This window comes from Sciurus vulgaris, assembly GCF_902686455.1.
Source record: "Sciurus vulgaris genome assembly, chromosome: 12".
Classification (NCBI taxonomy): Eukaryota; Metazoa; Chordata; class Mammalia; order Rodentia; family Sciuridae; genus Sciurus; species Sciurus vulgaris.
The window spans coordinates 101,827,920-101,849,238 of record NC_136473.1 but is presented as its reverse complement, the minus strand read 5'-3'; the positions used below and the strand labels follow the sequence as shown (position 1 = coordinate 101,849,238).

General features: G+C 49.1%; 1 protein-coding gene and 1 pseudogene across 2 annotated transcripts in view; one reads left to right on the top strand and one right to left on the bottom strand.

The window, feature by feature from the left end:
- The window catches only part of FAM163A (family with sequence similarity 163 member A), a 63,303-nt gene that overhangs the window by 26,801 nt on the left and 15,183 nt on the right, over positions 1 to 21,319 (top strand). The window lies entirely within an intron of this gene.
- LOC306641987 (gamma-aminobutyric acid receptor-associated protein-like) lies at positions 18,241 to 18,677 on the bottom strand (annotated as a pseudogene). The gene is made up of 2 exons: positions 18,345 to 18,677; positions 18,241 to 18,263 (listed from the first exon to the last, which is right to left on the bottom strand). The product of its transcript is annotated as a gamma-aminobutyric acid receptor-associated protein-like (transcript).

Below are 21,319 nucleotides of genomic sequence, written 5' to 3'. Positions count from 1 at the left end.
ACCAGCCACAGTCGTCTAATCCCAATCCTAAGCGGGCTCCTTGGCTCCTCTGCTGCCCTGGACGCCATGACCGCCTCTGCTCTCAGGCCCTCCTGCGGCTCCCTGGCGTGCCTCAGCCTGCCTTGGCTTCCGTCTTGTCCCCTCCTTCTGCTGGTCCGCTGGCACGTTCCCATTTTTCTCTGTGCAGGTTTCTTTGAGAGTCTCTCTTCTGCCCACACCACCTACACAGCTGCTCCAAATGACCCCCGACGTCTGCAGCCTCCAGGTCACAGTCTGCGCCCTGGAGGCAGCATCCCCTCCAGGCTCAAAGCCCATGGCCCGCTTTGGCTGCTGCTCTTCTTGTGCTCACACGCGGTCAGCCCCAGCCTCTCACTCTGCAGTCGCTAAGCTTCTCACGTTCATCCGTTGTTAGCTCAGGTCTCACTGCCACTGGCAGAAGTCATTCAGTCACCTTCTGCCTCCTTGGGACCCTCCTTGCTAGTCTTTATGCCCCCAGACCATTGAATACTCTGCCACCAACTCCATCCATCCAAAGAAGGGGTTCTCAAGAACATACCTGGGGCTGGGGTTGGGATTCAGTGGTAGAGCGTTTGCCTCGCACATGTGAGGCCCTGGGTTCAATCCTCAGCACCATGCAAAAGTAAATAAGGGCTTTTTTTTTTTTTTTTTTTTAAATAGTTATATGTGCTCAAAAAAAAAAAAAAAAAAAAAAAAAAAAAAAATCCCTGGGCCAGCAGGGTCTTCCTCACCTGAGGCCTCTTTGGAAATGCACACTCGGGCCCCCCCAGACCTACTGACTCAGGAGCTCTGGGGTGGGGCCCAGCAATCTGTGTTGGGCAGCTCAGAGGCATATTAGAGTTGGAGAACCAGGGCCTCGAATCTTGCTCTCCAAGTTTCTCCTCTGCTAAAAACCTAAGACACCTTGTTTTAGTTAGGTCCTTGTTTAGTTGGATATAACAAGTAAAGTGGCTTCAACAAAATCGGCACTTAAAAGAAGCCTGGCTTGTGGGCCAGCTCTGTGGTGTCATTAAGAACCCTGAGTCCTAGCTGTGTTTCATCCTGGAACGTGGCTCTATCAAGGTTAGCTCATGGTTCTAGAAGGCTGCTGGAACTCTAGCCATTGTATCCTCATATGGACCAGGAGGAAAGGCGTCCTCTTCTAGCAAAATTGGCTTCCTCTAAGCAGCTGTCCCAGGAGAATCCAGTAACAGCCCCACTGCAATCCAGTTGGTCAGAATTTGATCATATGGCCACTGCAGATTCCAGAAAAGCTGGGAAATAAAGGTTTATTTGTTTGTTCTGTGTGCAGTTCACCAATTAAAAGTCGTTTCTCTCACCAGGGTTCTTTCTGGTTCCATTCATTCCTTAGACATCCCCTAAAGTTTAGAGTCCTGAATCAAAATCTCCCCTGAGGTGGAACATCAAGGTCCTTTTTTTATTTATTGACGTGCCACGGTCTTGAACCCTTTGAAGGTGGCATGTAGTGACTAAGATTGAAATGGAATTACTTTTAAAACATTTGAACCAAAAGATTAGCATAGTTTCACTACATACCATGAATTTCATTGGTTTATTTTGAACAAGTTGGCCATAGAGTTATTGCTCTAGTTTAATACTCTTGAGATAGTTGTCATTTTGAAAACTTGCTGTTCCTAATAAATTTTCTGATGGGTTAAAAAAAATTGTTTCTCTCAAAAGGTAGCAGACTGTATGATTTAATTCCTATAACATTCTTGAAATAACAAAATTATAAAATGAATAAGAGGTCAGTGATTGTCAGGGTTTGGGAAGGCGGGAAGGAGAGGTGACATGAGGGACTCGCGGTGGCACTGTTTGTGCCTCCACTGTGGTAGTGGTCATGCGGATCTACACATGTGATAAGAGTGCACAGTAGGCCTGCTGTCCAGCTCTCCAGCTGTGGAGCTCCCGCTGGGGAACGCTGGTGAGATCCTAATGTCACTGGCCGGTGCCCGTGTCATTTCTGGATGTGATACTGTACTCTAGTTTTGTAAGAGGTTACCCCGCATGAAGGACACGTGGGAGCCCTCAGGAGTATTTCTTAAAGCTACTTGCAAATCTGCAGTTATCTCAAAATGAAGAAGTGAGGAAACAAAATCAAAATCCAGGTTCTACGACTTAGGAGAAGAGGGAGGCCCTGTTCCTGTGTGCGCTGCCCAAGCTCCAGAGCCTGGGCCCCACCCTCCGGCCTGGCGCAGGCACCTCAGGCCCCGGGCCCTCGCTGGACTGAGTCGGCAGTGACGTCTTCACCGTGTGGTCCTGAAGACAGCCAAGGAAGCAGCCTTTCTCTAGCCTCGGTTCTGGGAACACACTGGTGTTCTCAGGCATGTCCCCCCTCACAGAGAACAGAAATGGCCTTTGTCTCATGGGACAGAGCAGTGAGCAGAGAGGGGCCGATAGGCCCATAGCTTGTGACCACAGTGACTGCAGTGACAGGACCGAGGCCTGTGCCGAGTGACCGGGTGTCTTTCTGGAGCTCCCTTCCTTAAGGAATTACCAGCAACAGCTGCCTCCTCACCCCAGCAGCTCTGCTGAACCTGATGTGTCCCAGGGGGAAGGAATTGGCCTGCCTGTCAGGAGCTTCCCCTCCCGAGTCCTGCCCGGAGGCCTTTCCCCCATGGCTTTCCGACTCTCGGGTGCCCCAGAGGGGCAGAGGGAGGCACTGAGAAGGGACAGTGAGGGAGGAGCATGAGGTCCCCAAGCGGACCACACTGGGAAAGGGACACCTCGGTGGCAACGGAGGGTCTCTCTGAAGAGCGAAAGGAACAGGGGCCAGAGTGACGGACTCTGGAGGAAGGATAAAGGGATGCAGGCCCAGACTCAGGAGAGTGAGGAGGAGGGACCCAAGCATTTGAAAGGCCCAAAGGAACACACTGGAGCCTGCGAGGCCGAGCACTCTGCCCGGGAGCCGTCAAGTGAAGCCTGTCCCTGAGGAGGGACCTGCACACACAGGGCAGGTGCTGCCAGGCCTGCTGGACCCATGGACTCCCTGTGTGGGGCAGGGCGGGAGGAGGGCTGGGCTTCAGGGTTCTGTGACTTCCCAGACTTAAAGGCAGAAGTCTGTGGGGGGCTGTTTTTCTTAGAAGAACAACTATGGTTTCATCAGATTCTCGGAGGGCATCTGTCACCCCCTTGCCCCAAAGCTGAGAACGACACCTAGTGATTTGAGAAAAGGAGGGAATGTTCGGTGAAGGACTGGGCAGAGCAGAAATCGGCTTGTGAGGAAAAACTCACACGGAAGCAATCAGCACCGGTTAGTGGAGAACTGGTGCGAGCAACCTGGAGCCTGCGGGTCCCTGTGGGGGTGGATGTCCCGACTTGCTCTCTGTCCCAGCCGGTCATGGCCAGGGCTCCCGTGTCCACTTCCAGAGCAAGCCCCTGCTGATCTCAGCTTACTAGTGACTCCCTCAAGCTCAGGGGGACCTTTCTGAGTCCCCAGGCCCAACTGTCCCCTGGAAAAGCATGCTGAGACCCCAGGACATGTGTGACTGCCCTTCCAGGGGAGTCTGCCCGTCCCTGGCTGTAGCCTGGCCTAGTGCTTGTCATATGGTGGACACTCAATCTTCCACAAATATTCACTGGATAACAATATAAAAGAATGTGTGTCTTATGGCTGAGGACATGACACTCAGACAGTAATTTGAGTTCCCCCAGAAAATGAGTCGGGGCTGATCCTCAATCCAGCAGAAAAGAAGGGGACAAATGAGCCTGAGTTAATTTTTCGGTCTGAAAAAAAGAGCAGTTGATCTGGGATTTCTGACAAGTGGTGGCAGGAGGGATAGTAGGCAGGGCGACTCCCTGGAGTTCAGGCAGGAGAGGGGAAAGTATGGGGACCCGTGTAGCTGCACACACAGGCCACAAACCCAGGGCTTGGAGACCTGTGGCATCAATGTGCACGCAGTAGGTAACGAGGGTCACAGTGAGGTGGGGACAGGCCACAACACCTAATGACATTGTTCCTCAAACACGGGAAAAGCAGCCAACACAAGCCTGATGTGACCTCTAAGCTAGTGTCACAGGGCTTGGGAGGGAGGGCCCCAAGGAGCAAGAAGCCTGACTCAAGGCAGAGATGTTCAGGTTTTATCTGAGGGGCTGGAAGAGCCTTTCAGGGGTTTAAGCAGGGGAGTAACGGTTGTGTTTTAGAAAGTTACGAAACCCAGTGCTCTCAGTATACACTCGGGTATTGAAAAAAAATGACGAGTGATGATCCCGGGTGTGAAGAATCCGGGTGGTTCTTTCCTTAGGCTTTTCACTTTACTTATGTTTATATTACTAGAAAGGGAGTCAGTAGAAGTTACGTCGAAATAAACAGCTCGTGAGTTAGACTGGCAGCAGTCTCTGGAGGTAGGAAGACTGCACCAGGGTACTGGTGGCAGAGTAGGAAGAAGAGGTGGGTCTTGGGCCTTTCTGAAGAGGAATTAAGAGTTAGAGGCCAAGCTCAGAGAAGGGGGCAGGCTGGGAAGGAGTAGACAGGAGCAGTGGGCTCACATGTTCGCTTTGTGGTGAAAGCAGCCCCTGGGGAGCCTGGGGCTCCCCAGGCCACATTAATCAGAACCAGTGGGGTTGGTGACCATGGCTGGCTCTCAGCAGGCCCAGAGAGCTCCTCCTCCCAAAGGCCTCAAAGCCCTGGTGAGACCTGGTTAGTGGGCCTCAGAGGAGCCCAGGCAGGGACTAGATGATTTTCAGCCAGATGAATAGGCCGCAGCATTCCAGAGAACATGATCTTGCTCTCGGGACATTTGAAACTAAGAATTGATTACTGGGACACGTTTGTATTTCCTGCTTATCTGCTCATGTCGGCTTCCGCCATCATCCAGATAAACAGATTTATGTGGTTTCCAAGTGGCGATCTCAAGGCCTCCATGATGACAAGTGGATTTGAACTCTGGGAGCCCACATGAGTGATTAAGTGGCGGCAAGTAGCCATGGCCTTGGGTTGAGGTCCCGCTATATCACTAGCTGGAGAATCTTGGATAAATCGCCCCAATAGGTAGAGTCTCACTGTATTTCTGTGTGAAATAGATTTATAGCATCGGCCCAGTTTATATGGTAGGTTTACCTTGAGCTTTATATTACATAGCAAGAAAATGCTATGCAATCTAGAAGAGTCATATATAGTTGTATGTGTAGTTATAATATTACCACTTCTTTTCAGTAGATGTAAGATTGCTTTCACAGAGTGCATGCTCGAAAGGATGCCCTGGCCGCGACCCTAACTCTGACTCTTGGCTCTGTGCCTAGAGCACAGGACAGGAGCTACCCGGGCCAAGCACACTCCCATGAACACTGATACAAGCTACAACACATGTGCAAAGGAGAGCAGGCCGAACTGATAATGAGCTAAAGACCCAGGTCTTAGCAAATATGTATTTATGTTATAGGTAAAGATCTCAAAAGCAACTGTATCCAGAGGGGATACAGTCTCACTTCCCTTCATAAAGGAAATTATTTACTATTTGATTACGCCCTGTTGCAAGCACATTAAGGAGTGGTGAATCTTGGCTCCCAAGTGTGGAATGGAAAATTTGAATGTAAAACCTATTTGTGGAAATATAATTGATGTTATTTACCAACGACTATAATCGAGACAAGACTTCAACTTCTAATCTTAGCTTCAAGGAGTGAAGTGTAAACAAAGCCGGATGCATGTGGTCGGTGATGGTTCTTCCTGGCTGTGGCCTTTAGTCAACACAGGGGTGGCAGTCTTGCATTTGCTCCCGGAAGCTGGGCCAGCAGTCTGCACATCTGCAAGTCCTGCAGCTGATCCTGCAGATTCCCATTAGGTGTCTGCCCAAGATGATTTGCACTAATCATCTTCGTGGTTTCTCGTGTTTGCTAAACTGCCTCGTTCTTCAGGCCAAAACAACTGAGGTTCCCTGACGCTGGTTAAACTTCTAACACTTCTTAGTTATCTCAGCCAAACTAGAACTCTATTCCCACACTTACACCAAAGGACCAGAATGTTCTTCTCAGCATCTTGGTCATGAGAGATCAGAGGGCCCTTGTAAGAACCAACGAAGCCGCAGCATTTGAGTGCTTGAAAAGTAAAGGCACTGCCTGTGCTTCATGCAATGGCCTTTCGGTACCCAGTGGGAAACACATTGAGGAGAGGGAAGAAGAGCAGATCTACAGGATGGCTCCTAGACCCAGGGGATTGACAGTGACAGAAAGGAGAGCAGTGGCTGCCAGCGCTGGGGTGAGAGACAAGGGAGCATCTGCTTAAAGGGTACAGGGTTTCTTTAGGGTGATGAAAATATTCTGGAATAAGTGGTGATGGGCATAACTTTGTGAGTATCCAAACACCACTGAAGGGTACACTTTAAGATGGTTAAAATTTTAATTTCATGTTATGTGAATTTTATCTCAAAAATTACTTTTAAAAAACCAGTGATTTACTGGAATGCATGCTTTTACCTCTCTTATCTTCCCTCCTCCCACATCTGGCCACAGCACAGCACATAATAGATGCCCAGTGAGCTCTCACTTGGTTGACTGATTGCTCTGACCCCTGAGAGAGGGATTTGAGCCAGCACCTGGGAATTAGTACACGGTTGGATTGTGATCCCTCGGGAGGACTCCCTGAGGCAAACGTACCTTTTCTTGGAGTAAATCCTTACCTCCAGTTTGAGAGATTCCTCTGGGATTGTGGAGTGGGAAAGCAAGTGCAGGATAGAAAAAAAAAAAAAAAAAAAAAAAAGACTTCTTGCCTTGAGCATGAGTTGTTTCCAGTTCCCTGGGATGAGGGCAAATTCGTTTATGTCGTCAGAGGAGAAGCATGGAAGCCAGCTGCTGCTCTTTGATGTGGAGAAGGCGCCTCTCCTGGGCCCGGCTCCTGCGCAGCCGGCAGACAGCCCCAGGGAATGGGCAGGATGAGCTCACCGGTCGGGTGGAGCGTGCATCCCAACAAGGCCCAGGCCCCTCTGCTCAGGATATAATCAGCTTTGATGGGCAGAGGCCGAGCCTGTTTTTCCAATTAGGGCTGTTACAGGATTCTGGCGGGGCAGCAGTGGGCTTAATTTAACAGACCTGGGACTCATTGAATTAGCAAGTGTAGAGGGGATGAGGAAGTGGCAGGGAGGGGGCAGAGGGGACCCAGAAGGTGGTCCATTAGGAAGCAGTAAGGCCTGGCAGTGTGTCAGGCTACAAGCGGATGGGACAGACTTTCCTCTGCTGCTGCTAAGGCAGACCTGGTAGGCTTTGCTCATGGGGATCCTGACTCTCAAAGATCATTTTCCAGGCTTCTGAACAGTTTCCTTTACCCTTCTTCCTTCCCAGGGACCCTGCAGCTGCTGCCGTCTCCTTCCCTTTCCAGAGCCCACAGTTCTAGGCTCACCCCAACAGACAGGCTCCTGACAGTAAAAACCAGAGCAATCCTTAAAAGTCCTGAGGCTGCATCTTCATTTTGCAGAGGAGGAAACCATTTCTTAGAGAAATTCACGAACTTGGGTATTACCACCCAAGACCTCTTAGAGGTCAAGGCTGCAAAGCAGTCTCCCACCCCTAGCAGGCGCTGTCTGCCCACACCACGCTCACCATTAGCCCCTTGGCCAGGTGTGCATTCCTATGCACTCCCAGCTATTTGTATCCCAAACCACTTGAAAATCATTCTTTCAAACACTAGGATACCAAACTGCACAGGCAGCAACTAAAGAAAGCAGGGACAAGACTTGCTCTGGGCAGCGAGGTGACTATTGTTAGCAACTGTGTATTGAGCTTTATGATCCATCCTAGCAGGAGCCTTGGGTTGTCAGCCCCTGTGATTCAGCCCCTGTGTTGGCAGGTGGCAGTGACATTTTGTAAAACCCTTGGGGAAAATGGTTTGCCAACATTTGCTTTTAAAATGCACATTTGAAACTATTCTATGTTTATCTTTCTCACCCACCCCAACATCCTGTTGAAATAGTAGAAGGAACAGGAAAAGATAATCCTGTAAAAGTGGGACACAGAAGGGTTTTAAAGCTTGCCCAAGGTCACATAGATATTAAGTAGCAAATCCAGAATCCGGTCCTAAATCTACATGAGCCCCTACACAGGACTGCCAGACACTTGGTGCTTTTTTAGACCTTTTTATACTTTCCAAATTTTCTACAATTGAGCATATAAAAACCTTGACATAAATTACACTTCCTGGTGGGTGAGGCTAGTGGCTATAAAGAACATTTCCCTGATTATACCTAGTTTGTACCATCGTCACCCAGGGGACACATTTGAACTAGAATTCCTAAGGAGAGATGTGCAGGTGAGATTCCTGCCTGCTCTGAGGTCATCAAAAACCCAGTTCTTCTGAGTCGGGGAAAGGTTTAACTAGGCGGCAGATTCCTCAAAGGCCAGGGCTGTTCAAGGCTGGGCAGGATTGGATCTATTTGAAGAACAAGTGTGGCTTTCACTACCAGAACCTTGACCCCTCCAAAACTTCCTGTCTTCTCCAAGAATGATGGGACCACAGCTAAACTTACCTGTGTCCCACCAGGAGCCAGACCTGCCTCATTCTGAGAGCAGTTGGTAAATGAAATAAGAACGTGGGATCCAAACCCACAGTGGCTACAGTCACATTCCAACTGTCGCTTCTTAGTGAGGTGACCGTAGGCAAGTTAGTCTCTCTGAAACTATTGTTTCATCTGAAAATGAAGACAATTTTGCATTAAAGGGTTTGTTGTGAAGACAAGCCAAGTTCACGATTGACGCCTGGCCTGGGGCAGTTGTCCTTCCAATGTCACCTTGAGCAGTTTGCTTAGTCCAACTTTCTTCCATGTACCTATGAACCCAGGCCCACAGAAATGTGTCATGGTGTGTTCCCTTGAGGGACAAATGGACTAACGATTGCTGAATTCCTGCATTATGCCAGATAAAGGACCCCGCACCTCATTGCTTTCAAGAACCTGGCACACAGTTGTGACACTTCTCAATACACAGAAGCTGAATGCCGAGGGCTTGGGGTATTCCTTCCAGGCCCTTTCCTTGTGTTATTTTATTTACTGACTTAACAAGTGACTTTAATCCTCTGCGTCTCTGTCCCTTCAATGCTGTCAGACAAACCGGACTCCTATTGCCTGGCTACCAGGCAGGTGGCCCCAAATGTCAAAGAAAAGCTGCCCAACCTTAGAAATTGGCCACGGACGTCACTGTGGGAGGACAAATAAATATAGAACATCAAGAGATTACTCATTTAGAGCCCAGCTTCTCCATCTCCTTCTCCATCTCCTCGCTGTGATTCACAGATCAATTAAAGGCACAGTAATTCAGTGTGTCAGGGAGGCTGTTGGAGGGAACAGGCCACACCCGTCCTCCCCCAGTGCTTGCCCTGATGAGATTTTCTCCTCCCGTGCTGGGTATATAAGTTACCACTGCTTGTTTCAGAAAACCAATTAAGAAACCATAAATTGCAGTCAGCTTGAAAGGTCACTGCACGGGCTATAAATATAGGCGTTTCTAAGCCACGAGTGGAAGTCTCTGAAGTGCATTCTCTCCTGCATGACCCACGGCCTCCCACTGAGGTTTTCCTTTGATAAAATGAGAGGACATCCAGCCCAGGAACAAAAAGGCATTCCCTGGGTTTTCAGTTTGCACCCTGCCCTCTTGGGTGAACCTGGGAATTCTGAGTCTCTGGCTGGACTGTGTGCCTTAGGCCACCCAGCCTGGACTTTTGCTTGGGTTTGTTTTGATTTTTCTTTTCACAACAATTATTTCTTTGCTGTATATATAAAGCTACCTGAGTTCAAATCAAAAACTTGGAAAACCCTGGAAGGCCCAACAGGGAAATAATAACCCATCGACCGGGCACAGTAGTGCACACCTGTAATCCCAGAGGCTTAGGAGGCTGAGGCAGGAGGATCGCAAATTCAAAGCCAGCCTCACCAATTTAGCAAGGCCTTTACTTAGCAAGAGACCCTGCTTCAAATAAATTCAAGAAACAGACTAGGGATGTGGCTCGATGTTTAAGCACTCCTGGGTCCAATCCCTGGTGCAAAAAAAAAAAAAAAAAAAAAAAAACCCAGAAACTATTAACATGTCAGGAAATATTATTTCAGATTTTCCCTCTAGGCCGTATGTGTACATACTTGCTTTTCTTTACAAAAAAAGTGTTTAAAGAGTGTCAGTAATACTACTTTATAGCCTGCTTGCTCAGCAGTGTTTGCGTGAATTTTTTCCATGGTATTCCATTTGTGTGATGGTTATGTTTATCTCTGTTAGGTGTTTCAATAGCTTCCACATATAATGCCGCAGTGCGCAGGACAGACTGGAAGCTTTCGTACAGTCGTGATTGCTTCCTTGCTTCAAGTGGAATTGCTGTGCTCTGGCTCTTTAAGACTGGTTCACATGGACAAACTGCCCTCTGGAGAGGTCACGCCTCCACTAGTGGGTGCTTATGGCTCTATCTCCACACCCTTGCCAAAAACTATTAAGCATATTTTTTAATGTTCATCAGTTTTTTGGATTAGAAAAGTTGTCATGTTGTTTTAATCTAGTCAATTAGTACCTGGACACATTACCAGGCTCCTAGAGCCACCCAGGAGCCCCCACCGTCCCCTCCTCTACCCTGACCTCTGCTGAACTCCGTCAGGAGGCCAGCTGTGGCAGCACCAGGGCCCCAGGGCCCCCATGGTAGACCGAGAGCCAGGCACAGGTTGGCAGAGAATCCTTTTCAGCCCAAAAGAACACTTCAGAGTCAGCCACCTACCTGGGTGGCAGGCCTGAAGTCACACACAAACCTGAAAGGGAACCTAACACAGTAGGCGGGTGGACCCTGGCACCCTGTGCTCCGCAGCACAGGGGGATCTCCTGGGCTCAGTCTCTTGGGACACCAGCTACCCTGTGGAGCACGTAACTGCCTACGCCCTTTCACATAATTGCATCATTTACTCCTCAGGACAACCTAATAAGGAAGATGCAAATATTATCCTCATTTACAAATGAAAATATCAAGGTTCAGAGATTGAATCAACTTCCTGCAGGCACAAGGAGAGCCAGGATTTAAATTCAGACTTCAGGGTCCAAATCCTGAGCCTTTCCAACATGCTCTGGCCCCTGGCATTTCTGAGCCGAGTTTCTAGCCTCGTCCTTGTGTGAGCTTCAGGATCCAGGAACCGTGGTCCTTCCTGAGAGTCTGGCAGTGGGAGAGCCTGACAGGAGGCAGGGTGCTGGATGATCACACCATTCCCTGTACCAGGTGGGCCAGCGCTCGGGCCACAGCAGGCCTGATGCCAGGAAGAGGGAGTAAGGGCCTCCTCACCGCTGGCGAGGTGGAGGATGAATGAGCTGAAGTCCATTAGGCGAACCTCGCTCACAGGGCAGTATTATTAATAACGTTTGAAAAGAGGTTATTTCAGAAACGCTAAGTGGTGATGGAACAATTGGTATCAAACCCAAAACAGTCTTCCAGTTCCTAAGCAAGCCCTTTAGCTTAAGGCTCCTCTTACTTTATAGTAAGTAGAGTAAGCCGTTAGGCTGGGCTATCTGAGCAAGGAGAGGTCAACCTAAGCCCGTCTATTCTGAGGCTTGCTGGATCTAAAATTAACATAAACAGCAGGTCAAGGTACCAGCACGCATGTGTTCATTCAGCTGGTGTTTTTAGAACCCTGACCACACACTAGTCCCTGGATCAGGCACCAGGGATGCAGGAATTCAGAAATGAACAAGATCCAGCCCCTGCCCCGAAGGCTCCCTCCCCCACAGCCTCACGCAGCTAAATGGGTCTGTCATGAAATGGCTGCGTAACTCCCAGCAGCACTAACAGAAGACACATCGCACTGTGCACAGACGGGTGCGGGATCAGGAAACGCTCCAGGAGAGATTTGCATGAGGAGAGAAGTAGCCTGGGGCATGAGTGCCAGGCCTAGCTGTTCACTCCACAGCTCCCCAGAGTGCCAGGCTTTGTTCTGGAGGTGGAGGGGTAGGAGCAGGGGTGCAGAGGAGGAACTGCACCAAGCCCAGCTCACCTTGGGAAGCCCCCGGGGGGTGCATTTAACCATACAGTGTCCCACTGTGGGAACCCAGATTGCAGGGGTCTGAATGGAATCTGGGGAACTAGATGGTTACAAAGCTCCCTCGAAGGCTGCGGGTGAAGCTCAGTGGTAGAGCACTTGCCTTGCAAGCACGAGGCCCTGGGTTCCATCCCTAGTGCTGCCAAAAAAGAAAAGGCCCCTCATATGACACTGATGCCAGCCAGATTTGGTAACTGCTGGCCCTCATGTCCTCCAGCTAGGGATTGCTGGAGGCAAATTAATATGAAATTTCTACACTGTAAATTCCTCTGCAGATAGGAGCGATGTGGTTCCCAGGATTTCTCCATAAAAGCCATCTCGACAACCACCACCTAATCGCTTTTCCTCGCAGTGTGTAATCAGCAGCAGGTTTGACCTTCAATCTGGAACACTTCACTTTTGCATGTTTCCCTGTTCCAGACTATGATCAATCAAGTCTGGCGGAGCCATTTTGAAAGTGAATACTTCTCTTTCCCACCACCTACTCACCTGTGCATAGATTTGCTAAATCCAAATGACATCCCACTGGTTTGAAATCAAAGGGTGACTCCCAGACCGCCAGGCTGCATGTTTACCATCCAGAGCCTATTTACTTCCTCCCAAGGGAGCATCCTTGACCTGAGCGTCACAGGGAAAGCTTCCTGGCCAACACCCACTCCTGCACTGGCCCTGCTGCCTCTGTACATGCCAGAGTCTGCAGGAACCAGTTCCTAATGGACTGAAATATCTGAGACCAGATAAGCCTGATGTGGTAGATGGGACTTTGGGTCATACAGATTTGGGTGCAGACCATAGCCATTTTGATTTGGACAGGTAATTTAAATTTCTGAACCTTAGTTTCACTGTCTCTGCATTGGAGGAGGACATCCTGGGGATCCTGCAGGATTGTAGTGGAAGGGTGCACATGGTGTATCTGGGATGGTGTGCAGGAACATGGAAATGCACAGGTGTAGCTCTGACAAAGACATGCCACCAAAGGGGCTCAGGAAGTCTTCAGTCAAGGCACATCAGCTCTGTGACAATTGTCAATAGAAGGCCCAACTCTTCAGCCCTTTTTGTTTGTCTGGCATGGAGAACTGTCCTCTCCGTCCACGATGGCGCTGTGTCCAGGGCTTGGCCTAGTTGACGTCTGGTGTTCTTTAAACCAGCCTCCTCAACGTATGTGAGCCTCTAACCTCCTGTCCCATGCTGACACAGAGCAGGGTGTCTTCCTGGACAAGTTGGTTCTGGAGAGCCATCAAGTCCACAGCTTGAAATACGTGAAATTTATGGTTACTTAATCTCAAAATCTTCAAGTGCATTTCCAGGAGAGCAGAGATAGCAGATTTATTTTTCTCCTCTTTTTCTATCATTCTTCTCCTTTTCTTCATTTTAGAGCATTAAGTCCTGGATCTAATGATCCAGACAGGAGGAAGTTCACCTTGAGGGGTTCCTTAAAAGGGAAGGACAAATGTGGTCTGGACCAGAGGCATAATGATTAAACACTCAGTATTTGCAGAGTGCCGTATGTTGGCCTGGTTAATCCACACAGCCAGCCTAAAAGGGAGGTAAAGTCACTTAATAATGAAATATTACTACCCCTGGGTTGCAGAATGAGAACACAGAGGCTCAAAAGCGGTTAAGAGTCCTGTCCCAGGTCCCACAACAATAAATGGCAGAGACTGGATTTGAACCCTAGATATCTGACTGCCAAAATTCACACATAGAGTAACTTGAGTTGAAGATTCACATTTTGGATGTTGGGAAATGATGGCAGAAAAGGACTGGGGCTGCGTTTTGGGGGGTGAGCAGATGAGTCGGGGGGGGGGGGTTGGTTTTGTTTTGGGCACCAGGGATTGAACCCAGGGGCATTCAACCACTGAGCCACATCCCCAGACTGTTTTTTTATTTTGAGACAGGGTCTTGCTAAGTTGCTTAAGGCCTCACTAAATTGCTGAGGCTGGCTTTGAATTTGTAATCCTCCTGCTTCAAGCTTCCTGAGCCGCTGGGATTACAGGTGTGCGCCACCAGGCCCCGCAAGTGTGTGTTTTATGGGTGAATCCCAGAGCATTCAGAAGGGGGAAGGATCATGCTCCATTAGGAAAGTGAATTCAGCAGAGAGAAGAGATGAGATGGAAACAGAGGGAGTGGTAGGAAAGGGACCATTTGGAACAGGACAACTCTCAACTCGGCTGGTAGCAGGCAGAAGGGGCTGAAAGACAGTGCCCAGGTTTCGAGGTTGAAACAATACTGTCAACAGGACTGGGACGGTGAGTGATACCTGCTGACGCCTTTCTGAGCAGCTGTCAGCTTGCATTGCAAACTTGGTTGCTTCTGGAGGATCTTCTCACAAGTCTCTTAATGGCCCTGACATGTAGTTACCATTCTTACCCCTCTTTTAGAGATTTTAGAGTGGGATTCTGAGGCCCAAAGTGGCTAAGCGATCATCCAGGGTGCACAGCTGAGAAATCATGGTGCCAGTGTTCCCACCTCGGCCTGTCAGCCTCCGGAATCCACTCTCTTAACCCGGAACACCTGCTGGGACAGACTGGCGAAGCGGGGCATTGGTTTGGTGAGCAAGACAGACCTGGCCTCTAGCTGCCATCACCCCTAGGAGACCAAATTCACCCTGGCACTGGTCTGGTTGAATGGCAGTCGGCAATCCCTGAGATTGGGGTTTGTGCTCATGTGTTTTCTACAGGAAAGTTCCACTGCAGGGCTGGGAGAAGGCAAGGTCCGTCCCGACTCGGCAGGCCCGGGAAGACGGTGGCCTTTGGGAACGTGGAAGATCGGGGAGAGTGAAGCGAAACAAACTGGGATATGGGAGGGAAACCGCTGCAAAGCCCAAGCATTAGGAAGGGGCAGTGTGCAGCAGCCAGCCAGCGAGACTGAGCAGACACAAAGGAACTGAATTAGGGCCCCTGCCGGGACTTTGTCTGGGCTTCTTCAGCAATGCTCCCTTTTAGGTCACTGCCCCCAGAGCCTAACAGCCCAGCAAAGCTCCCCTAAAGCCCCACCGGAATCACCCGCCTAGACATCTTGCCCTAGACAGAGGGTTTCGGTCTTCAGCTCATGCATCCGCGCTAGATGATATAAACACGCAAGAGAAAGGAAATCCCTAAGGACACCGACCTCATGGCACTCGGCGTTAGACGGGTTAGACTCAGGCAAAATAGACCTTGCCTGGCCCCTCTCGGCTACAGCCCTTTCCAGGTGAACAGCAAGCCTGGGGTCAACAGGGTGTGTTGTGTCCTCCCTTCTGGGCCATTCCCTGGCCCTGTCTCCCTCCTCTGCTGTCCTTGCTCAGGGGTGCACGCTCCTTCAGTACAGGCTGCACAGGTAGCTAAGGGCCAGTTCTGGTGGGGAGAGGGGGAACCTGGACATAAAGGCTGGAGTGTCCATACTCCGTGCACAGGAGGACCCTTGGGGTTATGGTCCCAGTCCAGGGTAAAAACGGGGGTAGGCTGCAGGCTGGTAACTGGTCCAGCTGTCCCCAAGCTGCCACCTTCCAGCAGGAGCCCTGAGGAGTCCTGGAGTTCTACGATTGCACCTGCTTTAAGCATACTTACTGAGGCAGGAAGATGGAACATTTTTTTATTTAACAGTTCCTAGCTTGATTTTAGTTTTTAGACACATAGTCTATGGCCTCCATATCCTTTGTTCTCAGGTGCCCGTGTTAGTAGTAGCAAGACCTTGAACAAAAGGAATTGAAAGCATTTATTCCAACTGCCCAGCCAAGCTCCGTTGCCAGGGAATGTCCAACCACTCTAGTTATGATCTGCTGCAGGTCTTGCTGCCTCCCAAGTCACTAGTCATTCTGTCCCTGCACCTTTTTCACTGCTAAACAGTACTCCACTGAGTCAAGATCCATCTTCCTGTTCCAGAACTGTCAGTCTTACTCAGCCAGGCAATGGAGTGCAGAGGTTAATGAGCTTCAGCCTCATGTGGGCCAGGTACAAATCCTGAGTCCACTTACTAAATGTGTGGCTTTGGACTAGTTTCTTAATCTCTGACCTTAAGTTTCCTCATCTGTAAAGTGGAAATAATAATTTTGCTTCAGAAGGTGGTTGTGAGTAATAAATCTCTGGTAGACATTTCTTATTCTTAAGCAGAAGGCCCAGGCTTAGTGCCAAGAGACACAATTAATGCCAATAAAGAGTGACTTGATTATTGTTACTGAGGTGCTTGCACGCGTTTTTCTTGGCAGAAGTGGGTTGATGTTTGACACAGGAGACCTGAGGACCAGTCTGAGCCACCACATACTAGTGCACTCCTAGACAAGTCCCCTATTCTTTCTGTACCTACTTTATCAATAAAATGGATTGATGATGATTCCATCACCCCACAAAGCTCATATTGGAGTAAGAATATTTGAGAGGTGAAAGTGGTGGGGATAGGAATATCAATTCATGGAGAATACGGAAAGCATGATGTCATGTAGTCTCAAACGCTCTTAAACCAGGTTGGCATCTCGGGTTTGTTCATTCCTTGCTCCCCTGATTGACTGTGAGTCTTCCTGTTCAGGCCCCTCCTAGGTATGGCTGGTTCTGTGTGTGTCCCAGTGGCAGGGAATGCTCATAGATGTCATATATGTTTCCATAATTGGTTCTTTAGCCATAATTAATCCCTTAGTTTGGACTGGGGATATAGCTCAGAGATAGAGCACTCACTTAGCACTCTTGAGTTCCTGAGTTCAATCCCCAATACTGCCTGACAGATACACACACACACGCACACACACATGCTCACCCCTTACTTTAAAATAGCTTATACTTTCCCAGTTTCCAAGCGTTGATGAGGTATATACTCCCAATCGGAAAGCTTATCATCCATCCATGTAAGAATGTGTGGGTTTGTCTCCTGGACACAAAGTATGTGTGTGACAAAAGAAAAGCAGGGGCATAAAAACAAGAAGACAAATGTGTGCATGCTGTTGCCGAGATCCTGTGGACTGCCGGCCCGTGCCATTGGGGGACAATGAAACCTCAGCTCCAGACGACATCTCGTTAAATCTCAGGGGACCCTGGGAGATCCTCTGGGACTCGTATTTCAGTTGTAATTTCATACTTGTTTTGGTGCAAAGGTCCCAGAATTGGCTTTGATGGACCTGGGTGCTTGTCCATGATTGTAAATTAAGAGGAAAAGCAAAGTCAACAGCAGGGACGTTCCCCTGGAAGGAAACGAGGCTAGTCCCCAGGAGTGGAGCATCCTAAATGATGCTCTGGCACCTGGTCAGATTGCAGGGCACCACCGCACGCTGGTTGCTGGCCCCCCGGCTGCCTGACTTAACAGGGCTATTCTTTCTCATTGATGCGTATAGGACATTATTTGTGTGACTCCAATAAACTAGGAGCCCCGTCTGTGAGTGAGAAGAGCCAGGTCCTTGACGGATCACTGGAGGGACACCAGCTTGTTTCCCTTACAGCTTCATTCACAGTGGCCACAGCTGGCTCCTAGGGGGCAGGAGGCCCCTGCTTAAGACCTGGCCCTAGCCCCCCGGGCACCTCGGCTTCTGCCCAGCCCAGTGGCAGCACTGTGGCTGCTGCTCAGCCCTCAGTGGAGCCTCGTCTTGGCTGTGACGTTTAGAGGCTAGAGAGGAAACCTGGCTCCTTCCGTCCAGGGGTTCCGGTGTGGACAGCAGCGCTCACAGAAGTGAAGTCTCCAAAGAAACGCTTGAAGTTAAGGCGACTCTGCTGGGCTATGAGTGTGGCCCAGCATAATTATTAATAGGACCCTCTTTTACTCCTCATTACGTCAATAGATGAAATAATCACCCTATTTAAAATGCAGATTACCAGGCTGAACCAACAGAGGTCTGGGTCTCCCCAGAATCTGGATTTTAGACTAGCGTACTGGTCATTTCCTTTGCAGGTTGTGGAAAGGCACGTTTTGAGGATTCCTAATGGTGAGGTGAAACTAGGTAACAGTCATTATAACAATGCTCATTTTAATTTTTATTTATTTATTTTTTGGTGGTTTCCTCTTTATTGATGTGCCTCCTACCTTCCCCCCATGATTTCAGGCCCTTCCATCTACCCCCCCAAAAGATGGTAATGAAAGGAAGGGATTTTAGGGGTTTTGAGCCCCGTGGGCAGTTAGAAAGGAACAGAAACCAAATCACTAGAAGTGACAGATATTGACAATCGAGAAGTCTAAAGTGGAGTAGGGATGGAGGACAAAGAAAGGTGAGGAGAGGGGAGAAGGAGAGGTTCAAGAGGCCATGCCCACCATTAGCCCTCCTAAGGGGGCTGGAGAGAATGCCTCAAACATTAAGAAGGGCGGGTCCTGAAGAAGGGAGGTGGTGTGAGGTCAAGAAAAGATGCCACCTCTCTCTTTGTGGAATGGGACGCCCCTCAGGTCCCTCACTGCAGGCAATGTCTAGAAAGAAGTCCTCGGGATGTCCTGGAATAGCTAACCCGTAGTGGCACTAGGGAGTGGAATGACACTGTGGACAAAGAAAAACAAGGCAGCCTCAGCTCCGAGATGAATTCGCTTCTGGATCAAGAAGTAGAACTGACCAACTGAGAGATCAGAAGGCACCAAGTATTTCTTTGTGTCCAGATCTCCTATCCGAGCTTTAGGAGCCTTTTCTACTGTCGCTGGGACCCGGTCCAGGGATTTCTTTCGGATCTTCCCGCCCTCAGAGCTACACTTCTCGAACGGATGCTCCTCTTTGTACATGAACTTCATCTCCCTGGAACCAGGCTGGACTGAGCTAGGCCGAGGGAATCGGGGCAGCGGGACCGGGATGGGGGACGGCGTCGTGCAGTCGGGCTCCGATACTCATTTTTTAAAAACCGAAATCCTTTGCTTTGTGAAAGACTCCTATAGTACTACTATGTGTGCTTCTTGACTTAATGGATATGAGTACCAACTATGTGCAAAGCTCTTTGCTTCATGCTCTGCGAAATACAAACATAAATGAGAGATCTTAGCTTTGCATTACTGCAACAAACTACCTGAGAGAATAAACTTAAAAGAAGAAAGGTTTACTTTGACAGTTTCAGAGATTTCAGTCCATAATCAACTGGTCCCATTGCCTTTGGGCCTGTGGCAAGGCCGTACATCAGAGTGGGGAGCATGTGATGGAGTGAACTGCTCACCTCCCAATGACGGGGAGGTAGAGAGGAAGAGGAGGGACCAGGGGTCCCAAAGCCTACTTCCAGGGTGTAACCCCAGTGACCTAAGGCCTCCCACGAGGCCCCACCTCGTAAAGTTTCTATCATCTCCCAAAAGCACCAAGCTGGGGACCAAACCCTTAATACATGGGCCTTTGAGGGACACTTAAGATCCCGCAGCAGACAGATCCCTGAATCGGAGGAGTTCACATCAGGCAAGGAATTCAGGCAGGTCTTGCAGGAGTGTGAATTCCAGGGAGCAGGAAGTGCTGAAGGGAGGGGCCTCCACTCCATAGCGCCCTGCGGAGGGTGGGAAGAAGGGCCTTATTCTGAGGCACTGGAGCAAATAAAGGCCCAGCGAGGCCACCCCAAGTCCACTGACCCTGAATCAAGCCTGGACCTCCAACCTCACGTCTGGCCTCCTTCCTGGCACTGACCCGGAGGGAAGCAGCACGTGGTGGCAAACACTTGGCGAGGTGGTGAGGAGCGGTTGGGGAGGCCATCAGGGAGCCCAGGTACCGAAGGGCAGGAAGGAATTACCCTATAGAGGGTCCACGGGGCAAAAAGGGAGTTGTGAGATCTAGCATAAAGCATGACTCAGTGTTTAGAGACACTCGGCCCAATTTCCACACACCCAGCCCGGCCAGGTTCCACCACTAACCCTCAGCTCTTACCCGAGTGTCAGAGTTGGTGTGAAGTCTTGTCCACTGAAACGCTGTGATGTTAAAGTCCTTGTTAGGACATAACAGCCATGCCCCATGCTTCAGCTTGTTTCCAGTTTTTAGTATTAATACTTAGAATTAGTACTTAATATTTTAGTATTTAATATTTAGAATTTATATTTAAATACTATAGTGAAACTTTTTTCTGATTATAATCTTTTCTTTATCTTGGCTCATTTCCTGGCTTGCTTTATTTATTTTTGTGGTATTGGGGATTGAACCCAGGGGTACTATTCCACTGAGCTCTACATCTACCTAGCCCCCCTTTATTTAGAGACAGGATCTCACTAGGTTGCCCAGACTGGCCTTGAACTTGAGATCCTCTTGCCTCAGCCTCCCAAGCTGCTGGGATTACAAGTATGCACCACCACACCCAGCTTTTGGCTATGCATGTTCCCATGAAATGGGGACATTGGGTCAAACCCAGTGTATGAGTGCTATTTTAGGTTAGGAGTTAGTCTTATACGCACGATTTTTAATATAAATGGAATATTTCTCTGCCTCATTCTAACAACTGCACGGTGTTCCATGGAAGAACTTTAATTCGTTTATTACTGTGCCAATGAATATTTATCAAATTTTTGCAATTACAGTCATGCAGTGCATAATGATGACTCAGCTGACCGTGAAGTACCTACCCCATGGTGGTCCCATCAGATCACGAAGGAGCTGAGCGTTTCCTATCACAGGTGACGTGGTAGCCTGCAGTCATAGTGCAACCCATGACGCACGTGTTCATGGTGATGCTAGCATAAACATACCCACTGTCCCCTGAAAGCGTGGCACACACAATCACCACCTACATAACAAGATAGACATGAAGTGTTACTGGTGTGTGGATTTACTAGACTTTAAATCGCTATTTTAGAATGCAGTCCTTCTATTTCTTTAAGTTTACTGTAAAGTCTGCACCATCAGCATCTTGTTTTTGGTATGTCCTGATTGCATCTGAGGCCACATCAAGTGATTGACCTGTTCCACCTAGCTTTATGCACGTATGCCCTAGGACATTCACGCAATGACAAAGTCCCTAATGACATGCTTCTAAGAACATATCCCCCCCCTTTTTTTTTTGGCACTGGGGATTGCACCCAGAGGCACTTTACCACTGAGCTACGTCCCCAGTCCTTATTTTTTTATTTTGAGATGGGGTTTTGCTAAATTGCTGAGGCTGCCCTTGAACTTGTGATCCTCCTCCCTCAGCTTCCCAAATCACTGGAATTACAGGAACATGCCATAAAGCCCAGCTGCATCCTCCTTAAGTAGTGTATGACTGCATGGATTCTACTGCAAGACACATTCTTGTACACATATCCACACGTTTCTGTGGGTTAGACTCCTTAGAAGTCAAATTGCGCTGATCCACAGTGGTGCACACCTGCAATTCCAGCTGCTCAGGAGGCTGAGGCAGGTTGGAGTCCAGCTGGGCAACTTAACAGGACTCTCAAAATAAAATGAAAAAGGTTTGGGTAGATAGCTTAGTGGTAGAACACTAACCTAG